A 16205-nucleotide genomic window follows, 5' to 3' on the forward strand; every position below is an offset into this window, starting at 1 on the left:
GGGTTAGGCACCACCAGTGGAGTATTAGGTTATGAAAAAGGGGGGAGGTTGCGCATCCCTAAAAACATGCTGCAATTGACTGGTTAATCACTCAGGCATGCACCACCTCTATTAGGCTGAAAATGCATATGCCCTGCGTCCAAAACAAACGCTACATTTAAGCATTTGTACTTAGCATGTTTTTAGGGATGCGCAACCTCCCCCCTTTTTCATAATTTTGCTAGTATGTAACTACCAGGTTAGCTGCTCCAAGCCTGTATTCCTGAGTTTCCCATTTGCATGGTAAGTAATAGTAGTTATGAATATGATTTGCATCTGAATTGAATGTGAAGTTACATAGTTATTTTGGTTGAAAAAAGACATACGTCCATCGAGTCCAACCAGAGAACAAAGTACAGGTAGCTTAGTGTGCAGATAGCTTATTATAGGTGCTGCACATGTGAGCTGTTGGTCATTTCAGATGCAGCCTTTGTGGTATGCGCTGGCCCTCTCCTTGCTGTCCATTAAAATGTAAGTTACACATTTTTGCTTAGCTGCTCCCAAGGTTATACATATGTTGTTTTTAATTTAGGTTAGGCCACTTGCCTGGAGGTCTGCCTCACCGTGGCGCAAGTGTCGAGTATATTATACTTTGCATGCAAACTATAGTGGAAGCCAAAGTTCCTCCATAGTATAGTAAATGTAGCATTTGTTTTGGACGCAGGGCATGCATTTTCAGCCTAATAGAGGTGGTGCATGCCTGAGCGATTAACCAGTCAATTGCAGCATGTTTTTAGGGATGCGCAACATCCCCCCTTTTTCATAATTTTGCTAGTATGTAACTACCAGGTTAGCTGCTCCCAGCCTGTATTCCTGAGTTTCCTGTTTGCATGGTAAGTAATAGTTATGCATATGATTTGCATCTGAATTGAACGAGAAGTGTGCAGATAGCTTATTATAGGTGCTGCACATGTGAGCTGTTGGTCATTTCAGATGCAGCCTTTGTGGTATGCGCTGGCCCTCTCCTTGCTGAGTATTAGGGTTAGGCACCACCAAGGGGGTCTTAGGGTTAGGCACCACTGGGGGCGGGGGTCTTAGGGGGGGGGGGTCTAGGGGTTAGGGATAGGTAGAGGGAGGGTTCTGTGTGATAGTAGGGTTAGGTTTAATTGTAGTAAAATATCGGTTATATTTACCATGGTTTTACTATAGTTATTACAATTGTACATATATTTTCATTTTCATTGTTATAGACAAAATTTTCAGATTTTATAACATGAAAAAACAATAAAATATGGTTATAAACAATGTTATAAAATTTTGATTATACCTCGCACCTTTTTTTTCTAGGCCCCCTTATTTGATGTATGTCATCCATAGTCCTCAATACTCTTGCCTGGCTCTGTCATATGGTGTCATTTAATGTTAATGTAAATCAAACCCAAGTAAAATGAGAACCTCTGTGTTTGTTCAGATATTTACACAATAAGGCCTGGTGCACACCAAAAACCGCTAGCAGATCCGCAAAATGCTAGCAGATTTTGAAACGCTTTTTCTTCTTTTTCTGCAGCGTTTCAGCTAGCGTTTTGCGGTTTTGTGTAGCGGTTTTGGTGTAGTAGATTTCATGTATTGTTACAGTAAAGCTGTTACTGAACAGCTACTGTAACAAAAACCGCCTGGCAAACCGCTCTGAAGTGCCGTTTTTCAGAGCGGTTTGCGGTTTTCCTATACTTAACATTGAGGCAGAAACGCCTCCGCAATCCAAAATCTGCAGCAGCCCGGGAGTATGCGTTTCTGCAAAACGCCTCCCGCTCTGGTGTGCACCAGCCCATTGAAATACATTACCCAAGCGGATCCGCACCCGCAAGGGTATCGCAAACTGCAGCCGAAACGCTCTGGTGTGCACTAGGCCTACGAGTGTTCAGTGGTGAAATGAGATCCAGAGGCAGCTTGCAGATAACAGAAAGTTTATTGCAGAGCATAAAGCAGAACAGATTTCAGGTACAGCCAATCCCTTTAGTAGGTTAACTTGTGTCACACGTTACATTCCACGTGAGAATCATCAAACTATAACCAGAGATTTGGTAATGTGTTTTTATCAATGTTCTACTATTGGCTGCATTGGTGCACATGATTTCGGCGGCAGCAGATTTTAGTACTGGGCGTAGGTCTCATGTCCAGGAAACTGCAGTGGTGGGTGTTCTTCTAGATCACAGTTCCTCTTTACCAAAAAAATCAAAATACCTTTAATCCCAGGCCATTACTTTCCCTTTAAACTGTGCAGTGATTTGTCGGCTGAAGCCTCTGTGCAAGTTATAATGTAGCTGTGCTATGGAGATATTTTAGCAGATCTAATGCATAGCAGAAATTTTTTTTTAATGCAGGACTTTAATAAAGAGGCATATTATGTACTTGGCTGCATTATAAAGTGACAAAACAAACGTTAGCATGGGCCAAGTCTGTTAAAATCTACAGGATATCCGTTTTCACATTTTATGCATATTACATGATTTATATTCTGCTTTGAATAAACACAAGATCCAGGTAGTCCGCTCACAAGGTTGCAGTCCTCAAGCGGGTACACTGGGCTTGTCACATCCACTCTCCCGACAGTAGCAACACAGGCTTGACGCACAGTTGTGGCTTGCAATCTGATGAAGGTGTTCGTCAACCTGCAGAGCCTTCCGTCATAATACAAGCTGTTATTCAGCTCAGCGTTACAGTTGATGGGGTAGGCTGAGGGAGCTCTAATGTGCGTCTGCTGAAACAATCCCCAGTCCTGACATGCTGAGAGATGAGGGAAGCTCAGGGCAATGCTGAATATCAGGAGGGTGGAGAATTTGGGGTTCATTGCTCTGTTTTATCCTGAAAAGAGACAAACCACAAAGAAAAAAAATCCTTACTTAATACTTTTCTGCATCATTGTTATATGTAAAATATCAAACACCCCAGAAGATGGCAAATGCCATTTAGGTGGCAGCCAGACTGGCAAGTGCAGCTTGTTGGAAATCCACATCCCAACTCGTAATGACCAATGATATGCAATTTTTTCCACGTTGATGCAAATTGATGTAAATGTTTATGCAAATACAGTATATGCAGCTTGAAAATTGACCAATCAACCTAAACCTGGGTTTAAATTGATTCGTCCATTTTCAAACTGCATATATTTGCATAAAAATATGCTTAAATTCAGAAGCATTTGGATATCATTGATTATCCATAATCCCAACAGGGCTGTGGAGACGGAACAAAAATCATCCTACTCCAACTCCTCAGTTTATGAAACCACCGACTCAACTCCAGGTACCCATAATTGCTCCGACTCCTCGACTCCAACTCCACAGCCCTGAATCTCCACACTCCATATGAAGGGTTCACACGAAAACAAAGCCTTAGGGCCCGTTTCCACTTGTGCGGTGCGAATCGCCGCGGTAAAAATTTGCATGCGGATGCAAATTTCGCATGCGGGTGTATGCGAATTTAACCATGGCAGTGCCGGTGTGCTTTTCCATTGATTTCCATGCGAATTCGCATGAAAATTCGCATACCAAAGCCGCAGGCGATTTCCCTATTAAATACATTAGCGGCGATTCGCATGCATTCCACACGCAGCCGAATTCTGAGGGCTCTGCCGTGCAGAAAAATGCTGCACAGGAAAACGCTCAGGAAAACTGACAAGTGGAAACAGGCCCATCCACTTGTATTGGCTGTGCGAATCTGCATGCAGGAAACGCATGCAGATTCGCGATAGTGGAAACGGGCCCTTAGGCCACTTTTCCATGAACTGTTGAGCTGTGTGCTCAGCAATCAGTTACCAGGCAGCAGTGAGCAATTACCAGGCATCAGTGAGCAGTTAACAGGCAGCAGTGAACAGTTGTGGGAGTTTGAGAGGCATTTTACTGCCTAGAAACAGTCTGTGGAAAAGAGGGCTTAAAGTGGAACTGCAGTGAAAATAATGTACTTAAAACAAGTGCTTAGTTTTTACAATAATTATGTATAAATGATTTAGTCAGTGTTTGCCCATTGTAAAAGCTTTCCTCTCCCTGATTTACATTCTGACATTTATCACATGGTGACATTTTTATTGCTGGCAGGTGATGTCTGTGGAAGGAGATGCTGCTTTTTCGGCAGTTAGAAACAGCTGTTATTTCCCACAATGCAACAGGGCTCTCACAGTGTGATGTCAGTACCTACCTAGGTGCTGACATCGCACTGTGGGAGGGGTTTCACCACAATATCAGTAGGGTATTGTACCGTGTAAGCCATCAGTAAAAGCAAGAAGTTGTGAATCAGGATGATACCATTTATTGACTAACTTAAAAAAATAAGGCCTCCTTTCCATGGACTGTTGATAGGCAGTGAAATGCCTCTCAAACTCTCACAACTGCTCACTGCTGCCTGGTAACTGCTTGTTGCTGCCTGGTATCTACACACTGCTGCCTGATAACTGCTTGCTGCTGCCTGGTATCTGCTCACTGCTGCCTGGTATCTGCTCACTGCTGCCTGGTATCTGCTCACTGCTGCCTGGTATCTGCTCACTGCTGCCTGGTATCTGCTCACTGCTGCCTGGTATCTGCTCACTGCTGCCTGGTATCTGCTCACTGCTGCCTGGTATCTGCTCACTGCTGCCTGGTATCTGCTCACTGCTGCCTGGTATTTGCTCACTGCTGCCTGGTATTTGCTCACTGCTGCCTGGTATTTGCTCACTGCTGCCTGGTAACTGCTCACTGCTGCCTGGTAATTGTTCACTGCTGCCTGGTAACTGCTTGTTGCTGCCTGGTAACTGCTTGTTGCTGCCTGGTAACTGCTTGTTGCTGCCTGGTAACTGCTTGTTGCTGCCTGGTAACTGCTTGTTGCTGCCTGGTAACTGCTTGTTGCTGCCTGGTATCTGCTCGCTGCTGCCTGGTAACTGCTTTTTGCTGCCTGGTAACTGCTTTTTGCTGCCTGGTAACTGCTTGCTGAGCACACAGCTCAACAGTCCATGGAAAAGAGGCCTAAGAGTAAGCAAGCTTTCGGCTGCATTGAAGCCTGACCAAGGTTATATAGCCGGAAGCTTGCTTACGCTAAGGCCTCTTTTCCACGAACTGTTGAGCTGTGTGCTCAGCAAGCAGTTGCCAGGCAGCAGTGAGCAGTTACCAGGCAGCAGTGAGCAGTTACCAGGCAGCAGTGAGCAGTTACCAGGCAGCAGTGAGCAGTTACCAGGCAGCAGTGAGCAGTTACCAGGCAGCAGTGAGCAGTTACCAGGCAGCAGTGAGCAGTTACCAGGCAGCAACAAGCAGTTACCAGGCAGCAACAAGCAGTTACCAGGCAGCAGTGAGCAGTTGTGAGAGTTTGAGTGGCATTTCACTGCCTAGAAACAGTTCGTGGAAAAGAGGCCTTATTCTTTTAAGTTAGCCAATAAATAGTATCATCCTGATTCAAAACTTCTTGCTACTACCACAATATCAGCCATACAGAGCCCCCTGGGAGCAGGAAAAAAAGGGCTCAGGTGGCTAGTGGATGATTTGGGTGCCGTCATATACGTTAGGCCTCTTTTCCACGAACTGTTGAACTGTGTGCTCAGCAAGCAGTTACCAGGCAACAACAAACAGTTACCAAGCAGCAGTCAGCAGTTGTGAGTTTGAGAGGCATTTCACTGCCTGTCAACAGTTTGTGGAAAAGAGGCCTTAGGGTCCATTCACACTTGAGCGGGAATCGCGCGATTCCCGCTCAAGGCAAACCGCTACCGGTTTTTTAGAAACTGCTGCAGCATGTAACACATGGCAGTGATTGCGGTTAGCGATAACTGCAAACGTGTTACATGCAGCGGTTTGCCGGCGATTTGCGATTAGCGTTTAGCGATCGCAAGTAGCATGCAAAGCACCGCTAATCGCGATCGCGTCAAAACCGCCGCGTGTCCAGTGATTTTTCTGCGTTAATCGCAGGAAAATCAATCCTGCAAAACCGCCGGCGTTTTGCGATTTTAGATGTGAACCTTAATGCAAATATTATTAAAGGGAACCTAAACTGAGAGGGATAAAGATTTTTCCTTTTAAAATAATACCAGTTGCCTGGCTATCCTGCTGATCCTGTGTCTTTAATACTTTTAGCCACATCCCCTGAACAAGCATGCAGATCAGGTGCTCTGACTGAAGTCAGACTGGATTAGCTGCATGCTTGTTTCAGGTGTGTCATTCTGTAGCCAAAGAGATCAGCAGGACTGCCAGGCAACTGGTTTTAACTACTTAAAGAGACTCTGAAGCGAGTGAGCTAGGAGTTGATTCGTGTAAAGCACCTTACATAATGCCAAAACGCCACTATCCCGCGGCAAAACGAGGGGTCTTCACCTCCCAAATCCCCCCTGCAAAATCCACGACTTTCTTGGTCGGTGATTTTGCTCTTCCTGGAGGCAGAGCTATGAGCTTCAATCGCCGCGCGGATCTCTGCCTCTCCCCCTCCCCTCTCTGTGAAGGAAGAGTGAGAGGGGCGGTGAGAGGCGGCGATCAGCCGGGATTGACGTGCTGAGAGGCAGAGCTACAGCCATTAACTCTGCCTCAAGCAGGAAGCGCTCCCCGGACCTAGAAGAGGGGATTTAGGGGCTAAAGACCCCTCGTTTTGCCGCAGGATAGCGGCGTTTTAGCACTATGTAAGGTGCTTTACACGAATCAACTTCTAGCTCACTCGCTTCAGAGTCTCTTTAAACACCGCTCCACGCCAAGGGGCGTGGATGCCGCGGCAGCCCTTGGACCGCCTAACGCCGATCGGCGTGCAGTCCTGGCGGTGGCAAGGAAGCGATCCACTGTCGTAGGCCGAAGCCTATGACAGCTTTTCTCGGTGATTGGCTGGCATGTTGAGGGAGGGATACAACATTAAAAAAATATATATGTTATTTTATTTTAAAAAATAAATACATAAATATTTATATATAAAAAAATAAAATACATATCCTGGGAGTGATCATAGCCCACCAACAGAGAGCTCTGTTGATGAGCAGAAAAGGGGGGGGGGAGGGAGGAAATAACTTCTGTGCTGAGTTGTGCGGCCCTGTAGCAAGCCCTTAACCTCCTTGGCGGTAACCCCGTGTGTGACACGGGGTAAGCCGCCGGAGGGTGCCGCTCAGGCCCTGCTGGGCCGATTTACTTCATTTTTTTTTGCTGGACGCAGCTAGCACTTTGCTAGCTGCGCCAGCACCCCGATCGCCGCCGCCGCGCGCCCGATCGCCGCTATCCGGTGCGGCGCGCGGCCCCCCCCCAGACCCCGAGCGCTGCCTGGCCAATCAGTGCCAGGCAGCGCCGAGGGGTGGATCGGGTCTCCCAATGACGTCCCGACGTCGCTGACGTCGGTGACGTCATTCCGCCCCGTCGCCATGGCGACGGGGGAAGCCCTCCAGGAAATCCCGTTCTTTGAACGGGATTTCCTTATCGCCGGAGGCGATCGGCGGGGCTGGGGGGATGCCGCTGAGCAGCGGCTATCATGTAGCGAGCCCTCGGCTCGCTACATGATTTAAAAAAAAAATAATTAAAAAAAAACTGCTGCGCTGCCCCCTGGCGGTATTTTTCATACCGCCAAGGGGGTTAAAGTGAACCTTAAGTCTCGAAAAAAAATGAGTTTTACTCACCTGGGGCTTCCCTCACCCCACTGCAGCTGATCGGTGCCCTCGCCGTGTCTCTGCGATCCTCCCCTTTTTGGAGACTTAAAGTGAACCAGAGACGAAGCACCCTTGTGTATTTTACCATAGAAATCAGTGGGAACATTAGAGAAAACATTTACCATGCTCTCTGTTCCATCCTCACTGCTAAAAGTGTCTGTTATCTAGCTGAGATAAGAATCCCGGGCTGAGCATTGAGTCTGGCTTTGCTATAATGACTCAGCTATAATGATTCCTGAGCAAAGCCAGCAGGGGGCAGGCTTGGACTTGAAGACAGCAAAGAACACAGTCTCAGCTATAATTATTCTGTAGCAAAGCCAGACCGACTGCTTAGTCGGGATTCTTATCTTAGAGGTGATAACAGGCAAATTAAACAGAGAACAATGTAACAAAGAGCAGATTAGGTGTTTACTGTCATGTTCCCACTGATTTATAAGGTAAAATACATGAGGTTGCTTCATCTCTGGTTCTCTTTAAGTGCCTCATTAAAGCTGCAGTGGACTTAATTGTAAAAAAAAGCCTGGTCACTAGGGGGGTTTAAGACCATGGTCCTCAAGTGGTTAAAAGGAAGCATCCATATCCCTCTCAGTTTAGGTTCCCTTTAGTACGGTGCCCAAAGCAGAAATTTGGGCGCCTGATAAATATCGTTTTTAACATTAGAACATTGACGTTTTTAAAAATATGTTACAATTTCAGGCACCACTGGGGTGGGGGTCTTAGGGTTAGGCACCACCAGAGGGGTCTTAGGGTTAGGCACCACTAAGGGATCATAGGGTTAGGCTCCACCAGGGAGGGTGTAAGGGTTATTCACCACCAGGGGGGTTAGGCATTGGAGGGTTCTGTTCCAGAGTAGGATTAGGTTAAGCGGTAGTAAAATATAGGAAAGATCAAAATCTTGGTACTGTTTTATTATCATTATTAACAATTTTCATTTGGAAATATTATTACGTTCAGTACTTATTGTTTACATGTTTTCGGCTTAACCCTGCACCCAGTTGAAAAGGGTCTTTATTATACACCCATTTTTCCTTGTGCCTCTATTTGTGTGCATGAAAAAAGGGTGTCAGGAAAAAAGGGTCTGGCTGGATAACGAAATGGCTCCACTGGATAATGAAATCTTAATAACGATAAATATCGTTGTCAAACTTGGTTAACGATCAATACAGTTTTAAAAACATATGGGAGATAATAATGAAAAGATAATAACGTTAAAAATCGTTACATAGTTCAACAATACAGCTTAATCCAACCCTACTCTCACACAGAACCCTCCAATGGTGGTGCCTAACCCTAACCAGGCGTGGGCGCGCATGCTCTGGTGTGCGCATGTCATCAGATTGCTGGTTGATGAAGGTGATTTGTCACTGTAATTGGTATGAATGTCACTGGTTGAATTTATTTCACAGTAATGGCAGCCAGGCTGGGGAAGGCCTGCAGAGGTCATTTGACCATCATCAGGGAGGACCCTCTTGTGTGTTACCACATAGATGTCCTTGAGCCAGAGTCTGCGTCTGGAGGCCATATTGGCTTGCTGTGCCACTGATGGAAAGAGCCCTTCTCTCGTGGTTTAGTTATAATATGAGTCGTTTTTTTGCTTGTTCAATTATTTGTTAGTCATTAAATAAAATGTTTATTGTTTAAAATTAAAAAAGGGCTGCTAAGGCCAGTTAATCCATTCAAGCAGTTTTGTGTGCTCTTCCAAGGTTATTGGTCTCAGGGTTTGGTAGATTGGTTTATGCACTGGGGCGTACAGTCAAAAGAGGCATGGGGAAAAAAGGGTGCATGCTGATGCCGTTAACGTTTTATCGTATAACGTTAATTATCGTCGGTTAAAATGGTAAATACCATTATCAAATACATTTTAATACACTTAATTCAATGTTGAAGCTTAAGCCATGGTGCTGATATAAATTTTAATACATACAAGTGCACTAAAAAAACAAACAAAAAAAAACACCAAAGTGCAGTGAAATTTGGCCGCCGATTTCAGCGGTTAAAAGCAAAGCCCCCATAAGAGATAAAAACACCAAATTTTAAGAATATGTTAAAGCGGTATTAAACTCTGACATTATGTTCAATAAAAATGTGTTTTCCTAATCCTTTTCATCTATACAGTTATCATATTTGCTTTTGCGCACAAGTATTATTAGTCATTTAGAAATTACAAGTTCCCAAAGTACAGTTTATTTGCTCTGAAAGCTGCCATTGCATTTTATTCATGGGGTGTGCGTAATTATTCAGCCCCCTGAGTCAATACTTTGTAGAACCACCTTTTGCTGCAATTACAGCTGCCAGTCTTTTGCAAGCCACTGTATATTGTAATTTATCCAGTCATTATTTCTGAGCAGGTGTCTCTGTTCTGGACACAAACTGCTGCCAGGGAATGTTTACATTCTTTACTTGCTACAGTTAAGTAAACACAAAATAATGTTATCACCAGTTCAGATTCATCTCTCACAGCATGGGACTCTGGAAAAGTAAAGGTGGCCATACACGTATAGATTGGCAGCAGATACAACCATCAGATAGATTCCTGTCAGATGCCTGTCAGGTTGAATCTGACAGGAATCTATCTGATGTGTGCCACACACTAGGAACAGATTTCCAATTGAAATCTATTGAAAATCGATCGAAATGCATTTTTGCACCATTCAATCCAATGCAACTCTATGGGCCATTGATCTGCTGTCAGCAGCCAATCGACCTAGATTTTCCATCCGGACCGATCGAGTAAATTGATCGAAATTGGCCAGAAGTCGATTGATTGGCCGATCAATCATGCTTCCTGTTGCATCGATTTGTAACCGATTCGATCAGAGCGGTCGAATGCCTGAAATCGACCAGTGTATAGGCCCCATTGTTTAATTGCTTGAATGCTGTTTTGCTAAAAAAAATGTGGTAGTATATTATATGCTGTAAAGAATCTTTTAGAGCAAAGAAATGCTGGGTTTGATACCACTTTAACCACTAGCTGACCACGTCACTCCGATGGGCGTGGCTGCGGCAGCAGCCCCAGGACGACCTAACAGCGATCGGCTTTAGGTCCTGTGGGCGTGTTTTGCAGGAGATCGCGTGCGCTGATGCTCTGCTCCGCCATCAGCCTCCCAGCGGTGATCATTGCTAGGAGACAGCCGTGTCACACACAAGAGCACGAGACGCACAAGAGCAATCAGCTCTCATTGGCTGAAGCCTATGACAGCCGAGTCCACTGTCGAGGAAGACCCTGGTAAGTAGCACTTATTTTATTGATTTCCCCTGATAACTCCTTTAAGAGAATCTAACATTCCATCATCTTGAGCCTGTGTGATAACAAGGTAAGGTAAAGCTGAAGATACATGGATCTGCTTACCTCTGATACTGGAGATATCTTGTATTCCGTCACCGTTAAGATCTACAACTGAGAAGAAGCATATTTGTATGAATGATACAAAACAGAAGTATAACTATAAAACTGATTTCTTAAAACAGAAGGTATTTACAATTATCCATCTTTATGTGAGCAGGGAAGATCTCCCATGATGCATCACTGCTGAATATGCAATGTACTCCTTTATATCCCTAAAAGCAGGAGACACATCCTGGAGCACAAGACTGCCTGTAGTCTATTTGCAGACCGATGATTTGGACTTTCTGGTCCCCATCAGTGCAAGGCATGGATTATTAGGACTCTATGAGGTGGGATGCTAAATATAAATTAAATATCATTTTGACTATTTGAAACAGCATACGGGATTTGCAGTTATTCTACAAATATGTAAGCAAGATTGGCCATGATGCATCACTCTATAAAAGAATAATCATTCTTGTATGCACATCATTTGATACAGTGGCCCATATGCAATTCACTTTTCTCCTAAGTTTCCTCCTAGGAGATAATTTTCATCTTCTCTTTAAAATAACTTTTTATAATTGAAAAAGTACCCAAAAGTTGGTGAAAACGTAGCATCAAAATAATTTTGCATATTTTCTTTCTTGCTGGTGTTTAAAAGGCCATTTATGACAATGTGTGAAAATATCACCCAGGAGAAAACTCAGGAGAAAAAGTGAACTGCATGTGGAGCCAACAATGCTGATCTATATTTGCAGCCTCTGTGGCCAAAGAACCTTTACAAATTGATCCTGCTTTAATTACCCCCCCCTAAAATCCCTTGGGATTCTTAGGAAAACAAGACGAGGATAGAGGAAAACGAGCAGACACTCATAACTCAAAGGCAAAGCAATCTTCACATATCACCAAAACACATCAATTACAGCTGTATCAGTAAAGGACACAGATAGCAGGGATAGTTATCACACTCCTGAGTCGGGGGGGCTAGGAACACAGGTTCAAAGTGAAGGCAAACAACATTAAAGCAGCACTCTGAAATGCCAGCAGTTATTCACAACCTAATACTTCACATCTAGCTTTAATTACAGAGATATGGTTGGACCAGAACTTGGACCCACTCTGGAAGCTCCTGTGCCGGGCCAAATACTCAGCGAAAGACAAAACCACAGGAAAAGAGGAGTAGCTATGTGCTTTAAATCCAGTTTAAACATTAAACCCCTTGCTGTATCCCCCACCCAATCTTTTGAATGTCTGACAGCCTAACTCTCAGATGAGAAAATAAATAAATATACTGCTTGTCTACCGCCCTCATGGTGATGGTTCAGCCTTTCTCAACAAAATAGCAGAACTTGTATCTTGCGTAACACTGAAACACCCTAGGTGGATAAATCTGGGAGGCTTTAACGCATGAGTGGATACACACTCCTCCCAATTAGGAAGAGAGCTGCTACTTTCTACGAATGAACTGGGCTTCTTTCAAGCCAACAACCTCCCCACCCACAAAAGAGGCCCCACTTTGGAATTCATATTCCATTCAGTTTGGTCACACCACCACACTACCATCCACTTCTCCTTTACAGCACTAGCTAAAAAACACCAGGTGAAAGAATTTTTAAAATATTGTTCCTTGAAAGGTTTATCACCCCAACACCTTCAGAACAACCTCAATCTGGATGGACTGATGGATCACAGCTTATGCCTTGAATACATGGGCCTTAAAGGGAAGGTCCAAGCAAAAAAAAAAAAATGAGTTTCACTTACCTGGGGCTTCTACCAGCCCCATGCCGCCATCCTGTGCCCTCGTAGTCACTCACTGCTGCTCCAGTCCCCCGCTGGGAGCTTTCTGACCTCGGAGGTCAGGGCCGAATTGCGTACATTTTTACACATTCCCGCTAGTGCAGGAACATTAACGCATACATTTTTACGTGTTAGTGGTGCAACGCGTAAATTTTTGTTCCTGCACTAGCTGGAATGCGTAAAAATGTATGCAATGTGGCCCTGACCTCTGAGGTCGTCAAGCTGCCAGCAAGGGACTGGAGCAGCAGTGAGGGACTACAAGGGCACAGGATGGCTACATGAGGCTGGTAGAAGCCCCAGGTAAGTAAAACTCATTTTTTTTTTTTTTTGCTTGAACCTTCCCTTTAAATATAACCATTATGTCTTAGCTGCTTTTAGCTTTTGCATTAAACGTTCTGCCCCATTACATCAGGTTCGCTGGTTTGACAACTCTGTAAAGGAACTAAAGTAAGTGGCGCACAGACTGCAACGACAGTGGCACAAACATCAGCCCTGTGAAGACAAACTATCCCTAGTGGCTCACCTGAAAAAATATCAAACACTGATCAACAAATAAAGTCCTCATTCCTGTCTCAGGAGATTGCAAATGCAGCCAACAGACCTGCCCAACTTTTCAACACAGTTGACAATCTTTGCAATCCATCTTGACAAAATCCAGCATCAGACCTTCACAGGATCTGTGTGAGAAATTTGCTCACTTCTTCTCAGACAAAGTCTCCACCATACAATCTGCCATTCAATTCACAGCACCAGAAACTTAAAGGAGTCATCAGAGAAATTGGCTAAAATGAGCTTTACTCACCTGGGTCTTTCTCCAGCCCCTTGCAGCTGACTGCTCCGCGGCCCATGTGGCTATGATTGACAGCGGCGCTTTGTGCAGCCGCGGTAAGGGCAACCCCGCGGTCGGACTGAATACTGAGCACGGAGACCGGGACGGTGGCGGAGAGCGGAGCGGTCGGCATGGGACAGTTGGCTGCAAGGGGCTGGAGAAATCCCCAGGTGAGTAAAGCTCATTTAACCAATTTCCCTGATGACTCCTTTAAGGAGAGCAATATAATGGATGCAAACATAACCTAACACCGTGGTCTGATTTCAAGGTAATTACTGAAGAAGATTTCTTGGATATCCTCTTAAACCTTCGCCAGACTACCTGCGATCTGGATCCTGGCCTAACTAAGTTCATGTTGAAATGCCCTGAGCTGTCTAGACTAGCTCTCCACAAATTAGTCAACTGTTCCTTACAAGACAGGAGGTTTCTCACATGTCTGAAAGAAGCAATCATCAGGCCACCACTCAAGACACTATCCTTAAGTTAGACCCATATGCTCTAAACAGTTACAGACCAGTCTCCAACCTTCCCTTTCTGAGGGTAAATATTGAAAAGGCTGTCTACCTCCAACTTGAAGCCAGGCTCCCACCTTCTTTAATCTAGCTTCAGAAAACATCACTGCTGTGAAACAGCCCTCACCCAAATCTGCAACGATCTGCTCACGGAAAGAGACAGAGGCCAATGTTCCATCCTGATGTTGCTTGACCTCTCAACGGCTTTTGACACAGTTGGTCATGAAATCTTACTTAACATGCTACAATACAGTAGCATAGATGGCTTAGTTCCCCAGTGGTTTACATCTTTTCTTGCTGGAAGAACACAAAATGTAGCCTTGGGGCCCTTCCTCTCCAACCCTGTACCTCTAAAATATGGTGTACCCCAGGGTGTGATATTATCCTCTTTGCTGTTCATCATATGCATTCTGCCACTTGGAAAAAAAACATACAAAAACATGGCCTGACATATCATCGCTATGCTGATGACACCCAGCTATATTTATCATTCAACCCTGGCATCATAGTTACTACTCCACAAATAAACGTGTGCTTAACTGAGCTTCAGGAGTGAATGAATAATAACTGGCTAAAACTAAATGCTCACGAAACTGGAGGTTAGCGCTTGAAAGCAGAGCTGTATATAGAAAGCATCTGTAAATCGCAGTGGTAGATGGTGGCACTAAATAATAATAATTCACAACTATGGCGTACTCCAAGTGGTGTAGCAATATGGGATGCAGAGATTGTGACCACACCAGAGCCCCGGTTCAAGAGGGACCCACTAGGGGCTCTCCTTCATCCCCCAGATTGGCTCTGCATATGTGCTATGCTGGTAATGAACACCTCTATATGTGCGTGCATAGTGGTTATCCTTAACAAACTGTTTTCTTAATCTTATTGCACCTCTCTGAGGCCGCAGCTGTCCCTGGTAAGTTTTGAGGCTCCGTATCAATAGAGTTCTTGGGGCCCCATGTAAAACTCACACTGAGGCCTCAAGCTCCTTAGTTACACCACTGAGTACTCCTAACAAATATATTTGCATCAAGGGGTGCTTGACATGGTATTACACATATAGTAAGAGATAATTTGCCAATTGCCATAAATAAAAGGGTACATTGTTCAGAGGTGTATCTAGGGAAAACTGCGCCCATGGCAAACACTGGCTCATGGCAAACACTGACTCATGGCAAACACTGGCTCATTGTAAACACTGACTCATGGCAAACACTGCACCCATGGCAAACACTGCACCCATGGCAAACACTGTGCCCATGGCATACACTGCACCCATGGCAAACACTGCGCCCATGGCAAACACTGTGCCCATGGCATACACTGCACCCATGGCAAACACTGCACCCATGGCAAACACTGACTCATGGCAAACACTGCACCCATGGCAAACACTGTGTCATGGCAAACACCACACCCATGGCATACACTGTGCCATGGCAAACACTGTGGTCTTGGTTTAACTGGTTGTGTGCAGGTTTCAAGTGAAGCTTGGCCTATAAGAATGGAATGTGATAGGTCAGCCTATACATATCCCCCAAATAACAGTTAGGCGGCTTGTTCACCTAAAAGATGTAATCAGGCAGCAGAATGTCCCCAGATAAAAACTAGTATTTGTATGGAGAACAACACGAATGCAATAGAGTGGCGCCCATTGGCACATGCCATACCTGCACCCCAGTACATACGCCTCTGTACATGATGCTATATTAATGTTGAAAAACACTGACATGAATCATGTCATATCAATATGTGTCTGTCTGTGTCTACAATCATCTTCCATCCAGTCCTCTTACCTGTGATGTAGAGACACTCGGCCTTCATGGACTGTCTTATGCTCTCTTGTTTCCTCCTTATATAGGGCTTGATAGCATTGTGAAATGTATTGTCTTGTATTCCGGGTAAATGCGGATGAGGAAATCACCGGTGCATCAGAAGTGGAAGCTGATGACTCCAACGTCCAATCATGAGGTGTTTTCATTTTTAGCCTTTTCTTATCACAGAATTTGTGCTTATCTCCTCAACATCTGAATTCTGAGGCGGTGACTTCCTCATCCAATTTACCAGAAACACAATGGAATTTAATAGCATTTTCCAAAGTTATCATCAGTGGCGTAGCAATAGGGAATGCTGAGG

The 16205-nt window shown here is 44.7% G+C and overlaps 1 long non-coding RNA gene across 1 annotated transcript; it reads right to left on the reverse strand.

Moving 5' to 3' along the window:
• Nucleotides 1–1952: 1952 nt before the first annotated feature.
• LOC137528124 (uncharacterized) lies at nucleotides 1953–15889 on the reverse strand. Its single transcript, XR_011023271.1, has 3 exons — nucleotides 15866–15889; nucleotides 10956–11003; nucleotides 1953–2841 (listed from the first exon to the last, which is right to left on the reverse strand). It is a non-coding gene; the product is annotated as an uncharacterized lncRNA (long non-coding RNA).
• Nucleotides 15890–16205: the final 316 nt, after the last annotated feature.

The sequence above is a fragment of the Hyperolius riggenbachi genome, chromosome 8, assembly GCF_040937935.1.
Source record: "Hyperolius riggenbachi isolate aHypRig1 chromosome 8, aHypRig1.pri, whole genome shotgun sequence".
In the NCBI taxonomy this organism is placed as follows: Eukaryota; Metazoa; Chordata; class Amphibia; order Anura; family Hyperoliidae; genus Hyperolius; species Hyperolius riggenbachi.